Genomic DNA, 21,860 nt, shown 5'->3' with positions numbered 1-21,860 from the left:
GCCTGGGTGGCTCAGTGGGTTAAGCCTCTGCCTTCGGCTCGGGTCATGATCTCAGGGTCTTGGAATCGAGCCCCACATCGGGCTCTCTGCTCAGCAGGGAGCCTGCTTTCCCCCCTCTCTCTGCCTGCCTCTCTGCCTACTTGTGATCTCTGTCTGTCAAATAAATAAATAAAATCTTAAAAAAAAAAGAGTTTGGGGAATAACAGATCATTAGGTCTTGGCTGCTGTTAGGGCTTTAATCCATATCCCCAATGGCCGCCATTGCTCCCTCCAACTAAGTGGGATGTTTTCTCTGTGGGAGAGAGAATAAATGTCTGAAAGCACATGGAAGGACTTGTTTCCCTGCCCACTCCTTTGGGCTGACTTGAGCACTCTACAGAGAGAGGGGCTTATAGAAAGAAGCTGATAGAGCAATTCAAGATGGACACCGAAAGATGGAGGGCAAGCAGAGTCACCTGAGGGCCCAGGTGTGCTGCTGTAGCTCAGAAGCAACCAATTCCATCCCCAACCCCCAGGAAACACTCTGCTCTGGGGCCTTTCATGATGGCTGGTGCAGAGGTGATGCTTTTCTAAAGGGATTCAGGAGCCACAGTCAGGAAGTGGTGCTAAAGAGCAAAATAAAAAGACCTGGTGACTACAGAGGGAGGGCTGGTTGGTGTGTGCTTTCGAAGCTCCTCTCAGGGCTTCCCAGGGGGACCTGGGGCACTCTGAGGGGGGCAGAGTTTCCGCTGTTGCACCTGTGGGGCTCTGGAGGCTGGTAGCTGTCATGCTGTAGTGCGGCTGATCCAAGAAAGATTGAGAAGCAAGCCACGTGTCTCTTAGGACCCGGCCTCGTGAGCCACACGCCGGCCTTACACCAGCCATTATGTCTGTTATGTTACCAAGTCCAGCTGACGCTCAAGGGGAGGGGAATTACATCCCTCCTTTTGAAGGGGACAGGGTCATGGATTTATGCACATATTTTAAAACAACAGCAACCAGCGATACATCCCCACAGTCTGCACCTTTAGAAAACATTACTGGGAGTGAAGAGAGTTATTAGTTCGTAAGTGGTATTATGATAACCAGATAGCTATTTGGGAAAAACACAACAAGGAAACAGAAACTTAGATCCTTACCTCACATTTTGCACCAAAATAAATTCCAGATAGTTGAAATAATCGAAGTGTACAAAAGTATTGGAAGAAAACTTAGATAAACTGAAATAGCGCAGATATGGGAGTCCTTAGTTCTGTCATGCTCATATTACTGCAAACTCAGGCTTTTAAGAGACGTGTTGATGGGCTTATAAGAAATTATTTTCATTGGTTAAAAAAAGGAAGTAGAGGGGCATATTGAATCATGACATCGCAGCTTAGGCAACACAAAAGGGATGATTAGTCAATAGGATCATCCACATGTGAAAATTAAACACATCAGTGGAGAAAAACCAAGTAAAAGACAAATGAAAGCTGGACAGCAATATTCGTCAGTCATAAGCAGACAAGAACTAACCCTTTAGTAGAAAGAGCTTGTACAAATTCATGTGAAAAAATTAAAAAGACTCTAAAACATGTCCCAGAAGTATGTCTCTTGTACTGGGTAAGTACAGAGTAAGGGTGCAGGGGGAACTTTGTGTGTGCGGTGTCTGCACTGCCCACAGATCATTCCAGAGGCCGGGATGCAGGTTGAGTGAGTGCTGGTTATGGCTCTTTGTTTTGGTTTAAAAAATGTCTGCATGTGCTCGCTTCGGCAGCACATATACTAAAAAATGTCTGCATATTATTTCTCTTCCTCACCCTTCAGTTCTCTCCTCTCTCACTCAGAGAAAGCTCTTCCAGATACTTCCTGTGCAGTTTGTGACTCACAGCTAGATTATGGCCCAAGCAGTGCTGATTTCAGCAAGAAATCCTCCCCACAGCATAAACTGGGTCCCTGTGATGCCCAGAGAGTGAATTGGTACTGGAAAGTCAGTGCAGCCATTTAGCACTTCCTTCTTAGGCCCTTACTATGAATCTGGAGCCCTTTTTCTTTTTTTATGATTTTATTCATTTATTTGAGAGAGAGAGTGAACCTGAGTTGGGGGTGGGGTGGGGGAGAGGGAGAAGCAGACACCTGACCTCAGGTGACACAAAAGAAATGATTAATCAGGGCTGCCTGGGTGGCTCAGTGGGTTAAAGCCTCTGCTTTCGGCTCGGGTCATGATCCCAAGGTCCTGGGATCGAGTCCCACATCGGGCTCTCTGCTCAGCAGGGAGCCTGCTTCCCTCTCTCTCTCTCTCTGACTGTCTCTCTGTCTACTTGTGATCTCTCTCTGTCAAATAAATAAATAAATAAAATATTAAAAAAAAAAAAGAAATGATTAATCAATAAGATCATATGTGAGCAAGGAGCCCAATGTGGAGCTCCACCCCAGGATCAGAAGATCATGACCTGAACTGAAGGCAGGTGCTTAACTGACTGAGCCACCCAGGCACCCTGGAACCTTTGTTTTTCCTTCTTTTTTTAATCTGAGTGTACACATGAGGGAGAGTATGGACAAGAAGAGGCTGGACAAGAAGAAAGGGCATGGCCTGGAGATCCAGGTTTGGGGCCAGCTCTGCTACTTTTCATCTCCATGACCAGACACGTCTCTTCCAGCCCTGGACCTCAGTTGCTTCCTGTGTAAAATGAGTCGGGAGACTAGGGGGTCCCTACAGGGTCTTCCATCTCTAACATCCAAGGACTCAGCTCATTTTCTCTTTTTCACATGTGGGCTCTGGTAGCTGTTTAACTTTACTTGAGAAATTTTGGAAGTCCTTTGAGAGTCCTTCTCAGATTTTGGAACCCACTGAGAGTAAAATAGAAAGTGCCTTCAATTACTGAAGTTTTCCCTCCATTTTCTAAAAAAGATCCCATCCCACTCATTTGGAAAAAGTAAAATTATGACAGAGCGAAATGACTAAGGTGGCGATAGTTAGGTGTTGAGTCTGACAAGGTCCCCCTCTTCTGATCTGGCCACAGATGTGGGTGTGGGAGCCAGGGGGGCCCAAGAACTTTAGACTTAATTTTCCTGGACATGTGATTGAAACAAGGATGGCATGACATACATGATTCTGGGAGAGAAGGTCTCTGTCACTAGGTCTTAAACTGCCCATGGTGCTGCTAAGCTGAGAGGAGGTAAGTCTGAGCAGAGGGCAGCGGTCATTCTTATACATGGAAACAATCTGATGTGGCATGAGGCTAAGCAGAGGCTACAGAGATGAGAGGTAGTGAGAGTGTCATGGAAAGAGGACATCAAAGAAATAAGAAACAAGAGGGAGATTCAGAGGGGACTGGAGAGAGAAAGAGAAGTTCACCTTGAAGCTGAAGTCTTGGTTCCTGTAACTGCCCCTTACCGTCTGGAAGCTACCCAACTATCTTCCTAGCTGCGGGAGTTAATACATCCTCTCTTTGCTTCAGATAATTTGAATTTGGAAGTGTCCTGGATAATGTACTAGTGTAACTCCAGGAAGCTCTTCTTAAATTGTAAATGTGTTATCCAGAGGGATGACACATGAAACCAGGAATGTAGGTTAGGTTTTCAGATAAGCTGTGACTACTATGTAGAACAGATACATTTTGACAAGATAAAGTGAGAGTATCGCTAGAGAAAAGAGGTATTTCTAGAAAATGGGGAATTTCACATGCTGCCGAGGGAATGGAAAATGGTACAGCCATTGTGGAAAACAGTTTGATACTTCCTCAAAAAATTGACCATATAGGGTGCCTAGGTGGTGCAGTCAGTTAAGCATCCGACTCCTGGCTTTTGGCTCAGGTCATGATCTCAGGGCTGTGAGATTGAACCCCAAGACAGGCTCTGTGCTGGACGTGAAGTCTGTTTAGTCTTCTCTCTCTCCTTCTCCCTCTGCCCCTCCCTCCACCTCCATCTTCACCCCCCACTCAAACACTCTCTCTAAAAAACAAAACAAAACAAAACAAAATAAAACAAAAAAACAATAGAAAAAACTTGAACATATGTTGTGGAATTTAAGAAACAAAACAAATGAGCAAAGGGAAAAAAAAAGAGAGACAAACCAAGAAACAGATTCTTGAGAACAGATGGATGGTTACCGGAGGAGAGGTGGGTGGTTGGGGGTGCAGCGGAGGAGGCGGAAAGTGCAAAAAGTCCCCTGTTGTGATGAGTACTAGGTGATGTATGAAAGTGTTGAATTACTATACTGTATGCCTGTAACTAATATAATACTGTATGTTAACTATACTAGAATTAAAGTAAAATTTTTTAAAAAACTGAACAAATGTTATCTCATGAGCCAGCAATTCTACTCCTAGTTGTATACCTAGGAGAATTGAAAACATATATTTACACAGAAACCTGTACGTGAATGCTCATGGTAGGATTATTCATGATAGCCAAAAACAATTTCCATTCATTGATGAACAGATAAACAAAATATAGTATATCTGTATGATGGGCTATTACCCAGCCATAAACAGGAATGGAGTTCTGATGCATGCTACAACATGAACTTGGAAAATATGCTAAGCGAAAGGAGCCAGTCACAAAAGGCAACATATTGCATGATTCCATTTATACGAAATGTCTGGAACAGGCAAATCTATGGAGGCAGAAAGCAGATTATTTGTTGCCAGGAGCTGAGGCAAAGTGACTTATACACTTTAAAGGGTGAATTTTTTCCCAAGAACCAAAAAAAAAAAAGTGAATTTTTGGGGTGCCTGGCTGTCTCAGTCCCTAGAGCATGTGACCCTTGAGCTTGTGGTTGTAAGTTCAAGCCCCCCGTTGGGTGCAGGAATTACTTAAAAATAAAATCTTTAATAAAAAAATACAAATAGGGCGCCTGGGTGGCTCAGTGGGTTAAGCCGCTGCCTTCAGCTCAGGTCATGATCTCAGGGTCCTGGAATCAAGTCCCGCACCCGGCTCTCTGCTCAGCAGGGAGCCTGCTTTCCTCTCTCTCTCTCTGCCTGCCTCTCTGCCTACTTGTGATCTCTCTCTGTCAAATAAATAAATAGGATCTTTAAAAAAAATAAAAATAAAAAATGACGAATTTTTGGTGTGTGAATTACATCTCCATTTTAAAAGCAGGATTACTTTTATCCTGGTCATTCCCATCTTTATATCATACCATCCAGAGTACATTTTGTGGTTTGACTCTGATTCTCCCCCAGACATCCCTCTTCTAGTCCCCCATCCCACCCCAAATCCTCCACAATATTTAGAACCCCTGGAACACTTCCTAGTACAAGAAAAGGAATTGGGGCTCACTTCTCTTTCTAAAGAGCTAGATTCTTTTTCTTGCAGAGTTATTTTGTTGGATAAAGGACCAGTCTTATCAACTCAAAGGGGATAGGCAGCAGGGGACTGAAACTAATTCACAATTTTGTTTAAATTTACTTGTCAAAGACAGAAATATTCAATTTCATGCATACTCCCAATTCCCTGCCCTGGGAGCAGATTTCCAGGAAGCAATTATGTAGAACAAAATGTAATGGGTAACAGGGGGTGCCTGTGAATTATTCATAATCCCATAATGATTTTAACCCATTTTTAACATTACCTGCTATTGGTGTGAGCTTCTGGAAAGTTCCCAAAGTAAGCAGCAGAGAAGCTTTCTTTAGCTATGCTTCTATAACCATAAGCCTCCTGCCTTTCCCCAAACCACCTGAATAATTAAAACGAAAAGAGGCCTGGGATCCCTTTCCTCCCTGAATCTACACAGCAAAGGTAAATGCTGCCTTATGGACTCCCGTCTCGCTCACCCATCAGTCCTCCTTCCTATCTTCTCAGGGCGGTGGGCGTGGCATAATGCCCAGCAGAGTGCCTGGCTCGGAGAAGGCATACAATATTTACTTGGTTTGGGTTATTTGAGTGATTGAATGATGGAAAGAATTAGACGTTTGTGGTAAAGAAGACCTGGGCCAAGTAGTTTTGCTGTTTACCAGCTGTGTGATTTAGGCAAGTGCCTTGCCCTCATTATTATTGTTGTTTTTTCATCTGTAAGATGGAGATTTGTGGGGTTCTTGAAAGAATTTGAGGACATAATTATAAGTGTTCAATAAGCCGTAGCTGTTCTTTAGTCTTTCTACTAGCAGTCCTGTAACTTCCCACCTCTTGTAAACAATAGAGAAACAGCCAAACCTTTCTTAGGATCCAAAGGTTCCCACACCTGAGTGTGGATTGGAATTACCTACAGGGTTTTTTTAAAAATACACACTTCCAGATTCTGCCTCTGGAGATTCTGATTTAGTAACAATAGGATGGGGCCAGAGAACATATATTTTTGGTTTTTTGTTTTTGTTTTTTAAGATTTACTCATCCATTTGAGAGAGCGAGTGCAGATGTGCTCTCACGCATGGACGGGAGAAGGGCAAGCAGGCTCTGTGCCGAGTGCGGACTCCAGTGCAGGACTTGGTCTCACGACCCTGAGATCATGAACTGAGCCAAAACCAAGAGTCAGTTGTTCAATCAACTGAGCCACCCAGGCACTCCTTGGTTTCGTTTTTAAATTAAAGTAAAATTTACCTACAGGGAAATGCACAGTCTTCACAGCGTAGTTGGGTGCATTCTGGCAAATGTGTGGGTATAGAACATTTTCATGGCCCCAGAAAGTCAAATCCATCCCCACCCTGTATAGATAGATCATCCCTCTTCTGATTTCTATCGCCATAGATGGGTCTTTTCCTGTTCTTAGATGTCCTATCAATGGATGTGTCCCGTTTCTTTTTTTCTTTTGCCTCTCAAGAAGCTTTTGAGGGGCGCCTGGGTGGCTCAGTGGGTTAAGCCTCTGCCTTCGGCTCAGGTCGTGGTCTCAGGGTCCTGGGATCGAGCCCCGCGTCGGGCTCTCTCTGCCTGCCTCTCTGCCTACTTGTGGTCTCTCTCTCTCTGTCAAATAAACGAATAAAATCTTAAAAAAAAAAAAAAAGAAGTTTTGGGGATCTGTCCATGTTGTTGCATGTATCATGTCCATAGTTCATTACTTTTTATTGCTGAGTAATACTCCACCCTGTGGCTATACCTTAGTTTGTTTTCTCTCTTTACCCACCAATGGGTCTTTTAGTGTTGTTTTTGGCAAATATGAATAAAATTGCCATAAATATGTTTTCATTTTTTTTTAAAGATTTTATTTATTTATTTGACACACAGATTACAAGTAGGCAAGAGAGGCAGGCAGGGAGAGAGAGGAGGAAGCAGGCTCTCCACGGAGCAGAGAGCCCGATGTGGGGCTCGATCCCAGGACCCTAGGATCATGACCTGAGCCGAAGGCAGAGGCTTTAACCCACTGAGTCACCCAGGCGCCCCTTCATTTATTTTTTTAAAGATTTATTTATTTATTTTAGAGTAAGAGAGAGAGCAAGCGAGCAAGCGGGGGTGGGGGCAGAGGGAGAGAGAATCTCCAGCTCAGCTCCCTGCTGAGCTCGGAGTCTGAGGCAGGGCTCGATCCCACTACCCTGAGATCCTGACCTGAGCTGGAATCAAGAATCAGCTGCTCAACCAACAGAGCCACCCAGGTGCCCCTGGTATTTTCATTTATTATGGTCAAATACCAAGGAGTGGGAATGCTGTATAATAGCATAGGGATGTGTTTAATTTTATTTATAAAAGCCCTTCATGTGATGCTGATGATCACCCAGATTTGGGAATTCCTGAGAAGAGGATGATCAACCCTGATGATTAATGATTTGTTGAGTTTTTATCTCACTATACAAGTGTCCTCCTTTTACCAGGGAAACGTTATCTGTTCTCTCTCTCTCCCCTGAGAAGCCCAACCCTTGCCTCTCTTGCTTGCCAGTACTGTACCAGAGAAGAGAGTTCCTAGCCAAGGATCCCCATGAGTCTCTTGAATTGTCATCCAAATAGTTCCAGGAAGCAGTGGGGGTGAAGGGAACAAGAGGAGGCTGCCCATTGGTCAGACTTGCTCTAACCTAGGGATTGCTTGCTTAGGATGAAAAGCTAACCCTCCAGTCACTTGGAAGGATTAGCTGTTTCCAGGGGACCACCACCTGATATAGGCAGTTCCACCACCTGACATGGGGCAAGCCTGGGGCACTTTGGAACTGAGGTCTTTGGTAGACCACGTGCAACTCCAAGGGAAGAGCTGTGGCAGAGCCCTGTGTAGGCTCGAGAAATTGGAATCAGAGTTGGGAAAGCAAAAGTTGTCAAAACACAACCATTTTGTTCCAAGGGTCATGCTGGTTTTTGGCTCAAGAATGATATATATATGTTTTTCTTGGTGAAATTGTTTTTCCTTTGGGGAATTATTAGAACTTCACAATAGGGATGAAGACATTTGGGAACCAAAGTGGTGTTCTAATTCAGTGTTTCCCAAAGGGTGGTATATGTTTATGGCACTCAGGATGGTTTCAGGGATTATACAGATGAGTAAAATTAAAAATAAGTATCTGTAGGAAAAAAATAAAGCCAGCACATTAAATAAGTGATTTCATGGATATGTTGCTTATCATGAAGCCAAGTCAAAGAGGCAATTCAGTTTTCAGAAAAATGTTAAGTATATAATAGGTGTATAGGTGTGTATAGGTGTGTATAGGTGATACACAGGGTGTTTAGAGATACAGACGAGCGGCCAGGATTTAGAAAACTGCCTCTGTCGAACCATGCCTTTGATGGATGAAAACCCAAGGCCCCAAGATGCACGTTACTTGCACAAAGTCACACTTCATCAGAGCTAGGACCAGATCCCCAAACTCACCTGGTTCCTGGCCCAGTGTTCATTCCACTAACCTATTACTTCCTTTTGTAAGAAGGGGAAGGGATGTCAATGACCATGTAGCCTAGCCCCTAGATTCAAAGTCCAGTGCATTTGCAGAAATAGTCTGCAGTTTGATCAGACCACAAAGGCAGAAGGAATCCATTAATAGGTCCAAGCTCCGGGAAATCTGAGGTAATGAGAAGGAACCAGACTTCTCAGGAGCAAACACCAAATCTTTGTAGCTCTCCTTATATGAAATCTTTGGGTACAGAAGAGGACAGAAGCAGAAGGAACAGCTCTTTTCCCCATCTCTGGCTCCCATCCCTCCAGAACATTGAAAATGGCCTCTAATAGAAGCTGCTAGAGCCATGCTGCGTGAGCGCCTTATGTGGGCAGTCTACCTGTGCACAAGTTTTTAGAGGCTGTAGAAAAAGAGAGCTCTGATTGTTCACAGAAATAGCTTCAGGCAGCAGGCAACATGTAAGGGCACGGCTTCCCAGATGACTGTCATCTTTGAGTCTTTACAATCCCAGGAGGGACATTCAGAGGCGGCAACTCTGTCAGAATTCTAGCATTTGCTGATTCCCACCACAGTGAGAGTAAAAAGGGCAGGCCCTGGGATGCAAACACTGACTTGAGCTTTCTCAGCTGGAAAACATAGCTAGCTGACAGTGGGCGTGGCTGAGAGGGTCCACATTACCTCTTCTCTTCTCAGAATGAGATCTTGTGTCCCTTGCTGAGGTATCACCAACCTCTACAGTCTGGGAGCCATTCATTCTCCCTCTGTGGTACCCTCAGGGTTTTGGGGTAGTGTGTGATCTGCTGAGCCCATCCCTCAAAAGAAGCCTCAGGGACCGAATCATGTGACCCCATCTAATGTCAGAAGAGATGTACTGGGATATACCATGTTCACGTTTTCCTGACCTTACAAGATCTCAACACTGAAGGGGACGATATGTTATTCTCGGGCCAGAGAGGAGTCTGTGCATGGACCCCTTCACCCCCACTTCCTGTCCTCACTCTGGTCGGTGGGAATAGGAACCCTAAGAATTTGATAGTGAATAAGTTAAGCAAGTGACTACAGTGCCATAGCTTCTCCTAACTTCTGTAGGCTCAGAAGGAAGGTTCTTTTATTTAGCAAAACACCTTTATGTGTTTTTAGGATATGCCAGGGTAGGCTTAGGAATCTGATTTGAGTGGAGGTGGAAAGCTAGATACTTCTGCATTAGAAAGTAGCAAGGAATTTCACGGTTCCTGCTAGGAGCTCCAAGAGAAAGGTCAAGAAGGGAGGGAAACCATGTGATTTCCTTACAGTGAACACTAAGGATAGAAGGCAGTGAGAATCGTTTCTATATGTGGAGCATACCATGGTCTTCTTCTGAGCTATGGCATGTTCCCCATCTGTTACCCCCTAGATCTTCATAAAAGCTGCTGTACTCAAAAACTTTGAGTCGTGCATGGGGTAGGTGGGACTACACATGAGGGTGACATAGGTGAGGTGGGCAGAAGTCTCCAGAGCAGAGGGTGACCTTGAGTTGGGACTGAAGTAGGACATAGGGCCAGCTTTCAGGAACAGAACTGAGACCACAGAAGCAAGAAAGCAGTTGTGTGGGTGGGTTGGGATGAGGGTGAGGGGTGGAGGGGCACACGCTTAGATGGGTCTCCCTCTGTAAGGGTGGTCTGGATCCTGGAACTGCCTGCCTTTCCCAACCACAAAGAACTTCCCGGGAACTCAGGAGCCTCCTTATTAGTCCTCTGACCTCATTCCTGGCCTTTACTGGGTGGTCCAGCTGGGAACTGTCCTGGGCCAACCAGTGGCTTCCTTTGGAATTGTGGCCTTAGAATGGGAGAATGCTTGAGGTCAGGCTGACTTCCATGACTGTAGCCTGGAAAAGTAAAACTCACAGGGTCTGTCAGTAGCCATGCTGCCTGTCTTGTTGGAGAAGCCACTGGAAGGAGAAGGAAGCTGATGGCCAGGGAGGGGAAGAGACGCTGATGGAGTCCTGATGACTATCAGGCCTCAGACACCCAATGCATCACTGCCTTAAGATCCTTTTCCCTAAGTTTAGCCTCTACCACTTGCATCCAGAAGGGCCCACTGGGCAGCAAGCACCACTCCCTCCCGCACTTCCGCTATGTGCCCCTCCCTCCGGAAGTGAGGCACTTGGATGAGAACAGAGGAAAATGTCCCTCCTAGGATCAGAGCTGCTCAGCTCCTTTATCTTCTCCACACTTACCATTCCCCAAATCATGTTTGTTTGTCCATTTACTTTTATCACCCTCCTCCACTAGGAAAACGTAAAGTTCCAGGCTGGCTTATTTAATGCGGCGTCTCTAGTGCCTGGAACATAGTAGGTGCTCCCGAGTCACTGAAGGAAGAAATAAGGCTTAAAATCAGGCCACCCTAGACCTCCTCCAAGGTCACAATTATAGCGAAAAGATCTCAGCGCCAGACTCTGAGTCCCGGATGTCTGAAATTGGCGTGTTCAAGTTATCTGCCCAGCAGGGTGCACAAGTATGCAGGGGCGGGGCGGGCCGCCAAGGCTGGATACACAATCAGGGCTTCATAAACCACAGATAAAAAGCCCGCAGGCGAATGTGACGAGGGGCTGCTGGGAGAAGTTCGATGCAGATTACAAAGGTTTCGTAGGGAGCAGGGTATTGAAAAGCAGCTGTAATTAGAAAGCGTAGGCATTCACAATTGCCTGGAGGTCAGAAGGGCTGCACTGGCAGGCTGGGAGCTGGGGCCGGAAATGGACACGGAGGCACTGCAGTCCTGGATTGACAAAATTGGACAGAGACCAGCAGCCCGTTGCCATGGTAACAACCAATCCGAGGAGCCGCTTCTGTGGTGGCGAGGAGTCAAGGTTTCTAAAGAAGGGGCTAAAAAAGCTGCCTTTGTTCCCACTCTGAACTACTTGCTGTCAGATCGCTGTGGGGGTGACGTGGCGTGGGGCCAGAGCCAACAACTGCTGGCCACGATGGCCAGGAGGGGGCCACGCAAGGCCTCGAGGGGCTGGCTGGGCCTGGAGAAGCAAAATGTGTGGCCCTGGGGGGCTGTCTGTGCCTCCCGAGGCAGAGCCATGGCCAATGGCTTTCGAGTCTGGGTCTGAGAGCTCGGTGTTCCGATGGCAGCTGGCCTCCTGGCAGCTGCGGGGCCCTGGGAGCCATCAGGCCTCAGTTTCCTTACATGGACAGAGGGATGATCCAAACTTTCTTTGGGGTAATTGTCAGGGTTGAGACAAGTGAGGCCTGCCGCATATTCATTTAGAGAGTAGTAAATACTCCTGTCGTTGTTTTGACAGATGATACAAATGGCTTCCCAGCAGCTATCTCAAAGAGCTCTTAGCTTTGGAGATTAAAAGCCAGGTTTGGCTTCTTTAAAGGGACCCAAAAGACAGCCAACAGAGACTCAAAAACTCCAGGAGATGACCGTTCGGACTAACAAAGTCGTATCTAAAAAGAAAACATTCTTCAGACTATTTTGAGAGCTGTGCGCCATCAGGGAATCCTTCTCCTTTGTTCTTCTGGCCAATTTGTTGGCCTGGACAGGATACGGAGTTGAGGCCTTCCTTCCACAGCGGGAGAGAGAAAACAGAGGAGAGGATTCTGAAGGGAGGGCTTCCTCCCATGTTCCTGTGAGGTGGGGCTGGAGGGACTGAGGAGGGCACTCTGCTTAGATGGGGACAGACCAGAAGCACAACTCTGGACTGAGCACCCCCTTTTCTTTGCCCTCACAGAAGTGCTGGGAGATGCAGACACCCCTATTTGGACCCTGGTGCTGTCCTCTGTTGCTATGGCAACTCAGCGGGCTCTCCGGTGGGTGCAAGAAGGGCAGCAGCAGGGGCACCTGTGTGGCTCATGGGTTAAGCCTCTGCCTTCGGCTCGGGTCATGATCTCAGGGACCTGGGATCGAGCCCCATATCGGGCTCTCTGCTCAGCAGGGAGCCTGCTTCCTCCCCTCTCTCTGTCTGCCTCTCTGCCTACTTGTGATCTCTCTCTCTGTCAAATAAATAAAATTAAAAAAAAAAAAAGAAGAAGAAGGGCAGCAGCAGCCTGGAAATCAGCATTGGAGGCAGCAGCTTTGCCCTTGTGCTGTGGCAGTCAAGGCATTGCTGAGACTTTCCCTCTCCCATCTCAGGCGGCCCTGGGAGGCCCTGGGACTCTGGGACCTCCCTCCTGGCTCCAACGGGTCTCAGTGAGGAACCAGGCTCCTGTATGCAGAGAGAGCTCCCTTGGGCCCCTCACTTGGAGTGTGTCTTCTGATCTCACGTTCCTCTGGAGGTTTCCTCTTTTTTTTTTTTTTGGTAGGTGTGGTCTGTTCATTTGTTCAGCCTTTGGGTTCTGTGCACCTCCTGTGCAAGGGTCCAGGTGCAGAGCAGCGAACGAGACAAAGTGCCTGCCCATGTGGAGCTTACAGTTTTGTGGGGCGCAGACAGTAAACATAAACAGGGTGTGGTATGCACCAGAGAAATTGGAGGGGTGGGGTAGTCCGGAAGGCCTTTCTGCACAGCAAGGGGAAAGCCAAGAAGGAGCCCCTGCAGCTGCTGTGGGTGTGAGGAGGGCCCCAGGGAAGAGCCAGCACAGAGGCCCGGGGCGGGTGGCCTGGTGGTTCGAGGAGAAGGAGGGGAGGGGAGTTGTGAGGCCACAGATGATGGAGCTGGAGAAGAGGCAGGAGGGGATTGGACAGAGTCTTGTCGGCTTTGCCATGGAGCCTGGGTTTCACTCTGAAGGCAACAGGAAGCACTGATGTGTTTTAAGCAGGAGAGGGAAGTGATCCGGTTTGTTTTCCAAGGCCTCTGCTGGCATGCTGGGTGATGGGCTGTAGGAAGGCAGGGGTGGAAGCAGGGGGCCAGCCAAGAGACTGCCGCAGGGACCCCGGTAGGAGCTCCTGGTGGCCTGGCCCGGATACTGATGAAGTTTTAGAATATAAGTCAGGTTTGGTGGGGTGAAGTCCAAAGCCTATGACCAAGAAAGAATTCTTGAGACATCTTTGGTGCAAAATGGTGGTTTATTAAAGCACGAGGACAGGACCCATGGGCAGAAAGAGCTGCTGCCCTGAGGTTGTGAGGGGTGGCTGATTATACACTATGGTGTTGAGGGAGGTAAGGAAGAGGGAGGGTTTGAAAGAAGAAGACACACAGGATACCGGAGGCTTTGCTATTTGTCTAGTTAAGGTTGTTTTTTCTTTCAGTAAGGTATTAACAGTAAGATAGTTGAGAGCTTCCTGGAGGAATGTCATACTCCTGCTATCACACGTCCTTATCAATGAGCTTTAGGTTTAGAAGAAATTTAACTTTATTTACATTTTCCTGTGCCTCAGCCTCCCTCAATTTTATGGAGGGGAGGATGATATTAGGGCTTCAGGAACTGAGTTATGGGTCTTTGGAAGTTAGGCTATAGATAAGAAAGCCTCTTCCTTGTAAATCACAAGGACATTTGTAAATTGAGGGAGACTCAGGTCTTGCTGGATTGTGATCTCTACAAGTTAACTATTTGTTTTTCCTTTAGGACAGCCAGGAATGCCTGAGGAATGTCACATATATCCCATGGCCGGGGGGGGGGGGGGGGTTGCGGGGGGGTTGCGGGGTGTCAGCTTCTGCTTTGTCCTCAGCTTGCCTTCTGTTCCCTCATCAGTACTGGGACAGTAGAATTTGTAGGTCACCCCAAATGGACTTGCTGGGCACCTAAGTGTGGGGGAAGGAGAGAGTGCTGTAACCCCCTTTCTTCACCCACAAATCTCAGTGAAATCATTGGTTTTGAAAGAATATAGAAGGAAGAGTTGCAATGATGAGCATGGGGAGAGAGGTGAGAACAGAGAAGCCCCTAGTGGATTCAGGAACAGTACAGGGACAGGACGTGACCAGGAAAATGTAAGCAACCTTGGAATCTACAGAAATCCTGGGAAGGGAGCTGCCTTGCCATCTACTGTGACAAGGGAAAAGAAGCCAGTTTATTTGGCTATTGAAAGATTAGGAACAGCCTAAGTGCTCATCAAGAAGAAGATCCTTGCATAAACCATACAACAGAATCACAATGGGATGGATACAAAGGACAAAGCACTCACTCTGTACCCTAAAGTGGAAACAGGGCCAAGACAAAATGTTAAATGAGAAAAGCAAGTTGTACAGTACAAAGAATATGATCCCAGGTAGGAAAACACAACAACCTTCCCCACAAAACAAAAGGCTTAAAATACCCAAGCTACAGTAGACACTTCTAATTAGAGAGTTGACATGGGATGGTTTGGGGAATCGAAGGGGATTTTTTACTTCAACTGAATTAGTCAACCTTTTTTTTTTTCCTGCAGAAATATATTCATGTATTTCCTATGTAATTAAAAATGACTTAAAAGCTCTAAGAAGAAACAAAGGTCCCTGAGTGATGTGCAGAGGAAGGCTGGTGCTGGTAGTCTGACCACAGGTACTGCCCGATTGGTCCTAGACACCAGCTGCCCTTCTCCAGGTGATGAGCTCCAGGGTCAGTAAATATGAGTAAATATGGGCCCAACTTCCCAGCTCCAAGTCAGACAGTTTTGTTTTAGCGGGGACAAAACCTCTCGTGCCCATGAAGAATCCCAGGGACAGAGCCTAGCCACAGTTCATGGCAGTCACGTGTAATGAAACTGGACCTCAAGATAAATTGTTGAGTGAAACAGTAAGGTGGGCAGGGAAAAAAGCAAGGCAAAGGACACTGGGAATATAATTCTGCTATTTGAATGAAAATAAAACTGTGAATATGCAGGCTTATGCATGCATAGATTACTTTTAGAATCTAGTAACAGCTTCTCAACAGTGATGGCAGGATGGCTGAAAGACGGGGGTGGGAAGGAACCTTTATTACAGGTATTTTTGTACCTTTGGAATTGTGAAATATTATGTATTGCCTAATTTAAAGTAAATGCTTTTTTTTTCCCCCCTAGAAGTTTATACCTCTTGACCCCCTTCACCCATTTTACCAGACCTCCCACCTCCCACCTCTGGCAATGATCATTCTCTTTTATCTGTGAACTTGGGGGGTTTTTTTGTTCTGTTTTGTTTAGATTCCATATATAAATGAGAGTATATACAAATGGTATTTGTCTTTCCCTGACTGGCTTGTTTGATTAGCGTAATGCCCTCAAGGTCCATTCATGTTGTGGCAAATGGCAAGATTTCATACTTTCTTATGGTTGAATACTATTCCACAGAAAAGCTTTCTTTTTCTCTGTCTGTTCATCCATCCATAGACACTGGGCTGTTTCCATTTCTTGGCTATTGCAGATAATACCGCAATGGACACAAGTTAGTGTTTCCATTTTCTTCTGATAAATACCCAGAAGTGGAATTGCCGGATCCTATGGTGATTCTATTTTTAATTTTTTGAGGAACTCCCACACTGTTTTCTTTAGTGGCTGCACCAGTTTTCATTTCTAGCAATATTGCACAAGGGTTCCCTTTTTCCCACATCCTTGTCAACACTTACTATTTCTTGTCTTTTTGATAATAACCCTTCTAACACATATGAAAAGATATCCCATTGTGGCTTTGATTTGCATTTCCCTGATAATGAGTGATGTTGAACACCTTTTCATGGACCTGCTGGCCATCTGTAGGTCTCCTTTGGAAAATGTCTATTCAGATCCTCTGCCTATTTCTTTTTTTCTGTTTGTTTGCTTTTCCTCTGCCTATTTCTTTTCTGTATCTTTTTTCTTTTCTTTTCTTTTTTTTTTTTGCTCTTGAGTTACATGTATTCCTTATATGTTTTGGATATCAGTCCTTTGTCATATATATGATTTGCAAATATTTTCTCCCATTCAGTGAGCTGCCTTTCCATTTCCTTGATGATTTCTTTTGCTGTACAGAAACTATTCAGTTTGATATTGTCCCACTTGTTAATTTTTGTTTTTGTTGACTTTGCTCTTGGTGTCAGATCCAAAACACTGCTGACACTAATGTCAAGGCACTTACAGACTGTGTTTTATTTCTTTCTTTTTTTTTTTTTTTCCAGACTGTGTTTTTCTGTAAGAATTTCATGGTTTCAGGTCTTATATTTAAGTCTTTAATCCATTTTGACTTAGTTTTTGAATATGGCATAAGATAGCCACCCAGTTTCATTCTTTTGCATGTGGCTGTCCAGTTTTCCCAACATGATTTATTGAAGAGACTGTCTTTTCCCCTTTGTATAGTCTTGGCTCTTTTGTTGTAAATCAATTGACCATATACATTTGGGTTTATTTCTGGGCTCTCTATTCTGCTTGATTAATCTAGATACCTTTTTTCCTCCCTGTGTGTCTGTTTTAATGCCAATACCATACTACTTTGATTATTATAGCTTTATAATATTGTTTAAAATCAGGGAGGGGCATCTGGGTGGCTCAGTTGGTTAAGCATCTGCCTTTGGCTCAGGTCATGACCCTAGGACCCTGGGATGGAGTCCCACATCAGACTATCTGCTCAGTGGGGAGTCTGCTTTTCTCTCTCTCTCTGCCCCTCCCCCATACTTGTGAGCTCTCTCTCTCTCTCTCTCAAAATAAATAAACAAAATCTTTAAATAAATAAATACAAATACATAAATAAATCAGGGACTATTATGTTTCTGGCTTTGTTCTTCTTTCTCAAAAAATAGTTACTTAAAATACATATTTTTAAAGTTTTTTATTTGTTTTAAAAAGTAATCTCTGCCCCCAGCGTGGGGCTGGAACTCATGAGTCTGAGATCAAGTGTCACATGCTCTACCAACTGAGCTAGCCAGGTACCCCAAAATACACTAAAAAAAAAAAAAGAAAGAAAGAAAGAAAGAAATATATTGAGCCACGAAGGAAAAGCTATCAGAAGGGGCCTTCTTTCTAAATTATGAGGACGTGATTGGGGGGAGCCCCCTTGACTTTGGACCTAGGCGTGCTGGGGTAATACTGACACACAGGCTACTGTGTGATGTAATGACTCAGTTTCTCCTAATACACCTTGGAACGCCCTTTCAGTGATCCAGAAATCACCTCGATGCTGGGGTGAAGCGCCTCTGCCACCACCTGTCCCTTAGTTCTTTTTCAGAGTTTTCAGGATAATAAAATACAAATTTATTTTTATTTTACACTATGGCTGGTTCATAACACAGGACTGATGCTTCCTCCGAAGCATAGCTGAGAAAGCATCCTATTGTTGCTTGCCCAGGAGACAGATCACCTACCCAGCTCCTCCAGCTCCTTTGGGGAACGAGGCAGGATCTAAATAAATACCTTGCGGTGAACGCCAGGGAGCCTATAGTACTGTCGTGGTCCAGTTTAAGTATCACAAACCACCCTCCTTTGTGAGAGTGTCCGTGCACACGCGACACACGCTTTCTCGTCATGAAGTGCTCTTTCCTGGGAACTAAGGGCAATGGGAAGCTGTTGAAGGGCTTTAAGCAGAGGAGTGACCAGATGATCTGCATGGTGCAAAGATGGCTTCCTGCAGTGCAGAAGGTTGGAAGGTCAGAGGGAACCAGGTGAGACCAGACCTGAGGAGGGGGGAAGAGGTGGGAGGGGAGGCTGCCACAGTGTTCCAGGCTGCAAGCAGGGTGGTGATGAGGGGCAGAGCGCTGTGGGTTTGGTGACATGATAAAAGCACTGTGGACTTTGTAAAAGGCCTTAGTGGAGACTCACTGTGGCCACTGGACCTCAGCCCCTGGCCACTCAGTCCAGGCCGGGATGCCGGCTCCCCTTAGAAAGAGCTGAGGAGAGAGGAGGAGCGGTCGTGTTCAGGTTGCCATCTCTCCTGCACAAGGAGGAAAACTGAGCCCCTGAGTCCCTGGGACCTCTAAGGTGTTGGGGACTACCGAGCTTGTGGAAAAGGTATGTAGGGGAGGGCAGAGCGGGGCAGAATTTCAGATAGAGAGTGTTTCCTCATGTTTATTCGAACCCCACCCAGCTTGCTTCTGGAGAGGTCCCTGGTGTTCAGCTCTTGGCAGGTTCTGGTGGAGCTGCAGCCTAGAGGCCCTAGAGGCACGTGACGCCCTGCCCTTTGGAAGGGGGAGGCCCTGCTTCTAGTCTTGACTTCCTCACCAGCCTTCTGTTGTCAGGCTCGGGCTTATCATTGGACCTCCTGGGACCTCAGACTTTGCATCTGTAAAAGAGTGATTATCATCCCTGTGGAACTGAACGGGAACCAGACAAATTATTAAATGCTGTTCTTCTTGCAACACGGAAAGCAACAGTCTCTTAAAGTGGTGATCTTCAGGCTGTGCTCCCGGTGCCATGGTAAAGGGGTGGGTGATGGGGGGCACCTCAGGCATCCCATTCCCCTGTTCAACTGGACAGCTCTACTTTTCAAAATATTGGAATTTGAGTAAGATTTCATTTGAACAAAGGGTCTTGCTGCTAAAATGGTTCAAAAACCGGCATGGTGGGGAGCCTGGGTGGCTCAGTCAGTTAGGCATCTTACTTTGGTTCAGGTCATGATCTCAGTCCTGGGATCGAGCTCCCCCCCATGGAGCCCTCCTCCAGCTGGGGCTCAATAGGGAGGCTGCTAGCCCCTTTCCCTTTCGCTCTACCCCCCCTCCCCCCCACTCATGCTGGCACCCATGAGTGCTCTGAAAGAAAAAAAGAAAGAAAGAAAGAAAGAAAGAAAGAAAGAAAACCTTAAACACACACACACACACACACACACACACACACACACACACACACACACGCAATGGTACAGCATTCCTCCCTGGGCAATTCAGAGGTCTGACCTTAACACAGGGATGGCAAATGATCACCCACTACATATGAAGCCTGTGCCTGTGGCAGACATAACTAATCGATCCCGGGCCTTTTCCTGCTGAACCTTAATGATGCCTCGGAATTATTTACAACACAACACTTCAAGCTGCCATTTCCATCATGGGCATGTGAAATGAAACTGATTTTCCACTCTTTTGACTTTTCATTGTAGGCTGACCTTGAGGATCCAGTTGAATTGAGGGCAATAGCTGCTCTAAACTTCATTAAGATAAAAAAAAAGTTTGAAAGCAAAGTTTGCCAGGATATCACAGATGAGGTGGCTTAAGCATCAGCCGTTTATTTCTCAGAGTTCTGGAAGTTTCAAGTCCAGGACCAGTGTGCAGGCAGGGTAGGGTTCTGGTGCAAGCCCTCTTCCTGGTTTACAGATGACACCTGCTTGCTCTATCCTCCCGTGGCAGAGAGAGAGAGAGAGAGAGAGATTGGCAGAGAGAAAGATCGTCTCTCCTGACTCTACTTGTAAAGGCACAAATCCCATCATGAGGCTTCTATTTTCATGACCTAATTACCTCCCAAAGGCCTCCAGTGGTACCTCCAGTACCACTGGGGATTACAGCTTCAATAAAGAAATTCTGGGGAAACACAAACACTCAGCCCATAGCAGCTTTCAGAGATTTGTTTTACCAACGTATATTTAAGAAACTAAGAAGCTACTTTTGATCGTTTACAGAGGGTCCTTCATCCTCGTATGCCCCACCTTCCTCTCATTTTACATGTGCAAATCATACTCATCCTTTAAATTCTTTCCTTTCATCCTCCCCCCCCCCTTTTTTTAAAGAGGGAGGTGGGGAGGGACAGAGGGAGAGGGAATCTTAAGCAGTCTCCACATCCAGGGCAGAGCCTAACTCGGGCTCCTTCTCGCAACCCTGAGATCATGACCTGAACAGAAATGGAAGTCAGACACTTAACCAACTGAGCCATGCGGGTATCCCTCATCTTTTAAATCCTAAATCAGGTGCCTCCTAGTTACCTTCTCCTTGAAGATGAATTTTCTTCTCTGAATTTTCACAACATTCTATCTGCTTTGCTCATGACATTTAACATCTTCTAGCGTTGGGGTCTTGTTGTTGTTATTGTTATTGTTATAGTTGTTGTTGTTGTAAATGCCTTGTGTTTCCATTTGGACAACGAACTCTGCTGAAAACATGGCTGCCATCTGGATAGATACTTGTATTGTTTCAGAGTAGCCCAGGAGTTAGTATTTGCTGAAAGAATGAATCGACATCAGGAAGTCTAAGGACTAGCCCAAAAGGCTATTTCATTTTGTTAAACTACAAATTCAAGCATACATGGGTTCTGTTGGGAATTGAAAGCAGTTGCTAAAATGTAGATTCTAGGGTCCCTGGGTAGCTCAGTTGGTTAAGTGTCTACCTTTGGCTCAGGTCATGATCCCAGGATCCTGGGATTGAGTCCTGCATGGTGGGGGTATCCTTGCTCAGCAGGGAGCCTGTTTCTCCCTCTGCCTGCTGATACCCCTGCTTTGTGCTCTCTCTCTCTCTGACAAATAAATAAAATCTTAACAAATAAGTAAATTAAAAAAAAGAACTTAGATTCTAGGAGGACAGGTAATCTTGGTTTGTTCATGGCAGCTTGCTTCATTCATGGCTGGAGCAATGCCTGGCATAGAGTAGACCCTCAGTTTATTTTAGAAGAGTGAATAAAAGAATGAATGAACAAATGAGGATTTGAGAAAAGACCGTAGCCTGGCAGTGACTTATCTTGTGTTTATCTCACATGAGGCAAGGTATTAAATGATTAACAGGGTTTCCCCACTTTGAAACCAGCTGGACAATTGCCTGGTTATTTCTTTGGAAACTTGCACATTTCACATTTTTCCAAACAGGTAGGAATTGACAAGAGGATGTTATGTAATTGAGATTGACTTCTACCTCTAACTGGGAACTTACATACTCTTGCCTTGTGGAAATCTGAGTTGATGTGGTCCTTTAAAGGATGAAAATATTCTACATATTTTAAAATTTATAGTTGTTATCAGAATAGCTCCTGCAGATTCTCTTATTTTTCCTGGGTTTGGCAAATGAAGATTTCTGTCTCCCAGGGCCATTCTGCCAAGAGAGCTACTATTGAATTTTCAATTTCTCTTTGCTATGAGGAATTTTTTGGTAATTTGCTGTCAAATAGAATTGTTGAGTACTTTGATAGTTTGCTCTACTGCTGATTGGGCAGAAACTTACTGGTGGAGAAATTCACATTCGGTGTGATAGGTGTGATATAGTAACATTCCCAATCTCCAGGCAAAATATTTTCATTAGAAAGGTGGCTTTATAAAGCCTGATATTTGGGGTGTCTGGGTGGCTCCATGGGTTAAGCCTCTGGCTTCGGCTCAGGTCATGGTCTCAGGGTCCTGGGATCGAGCCCCGCATCAGGCTCTCTGCTCAGCGGGGAGCCTGCTTCCCCCCTTCTCTCTGTCTGCCT

This window comes from Martes martes, assembly GCF_963455335.1.
Source record: "Martes martes genome assembly, chromosome: 5".
In the NCBI taxonomy this organism is placed as follows: Eukaryota; Metazoa; Chordata; class Mammalia; order Carnivora; family Mustelidae; genus Martes; species Martes martes.
Note: the sequence above shows the minus strand (reverse complement) of the source record.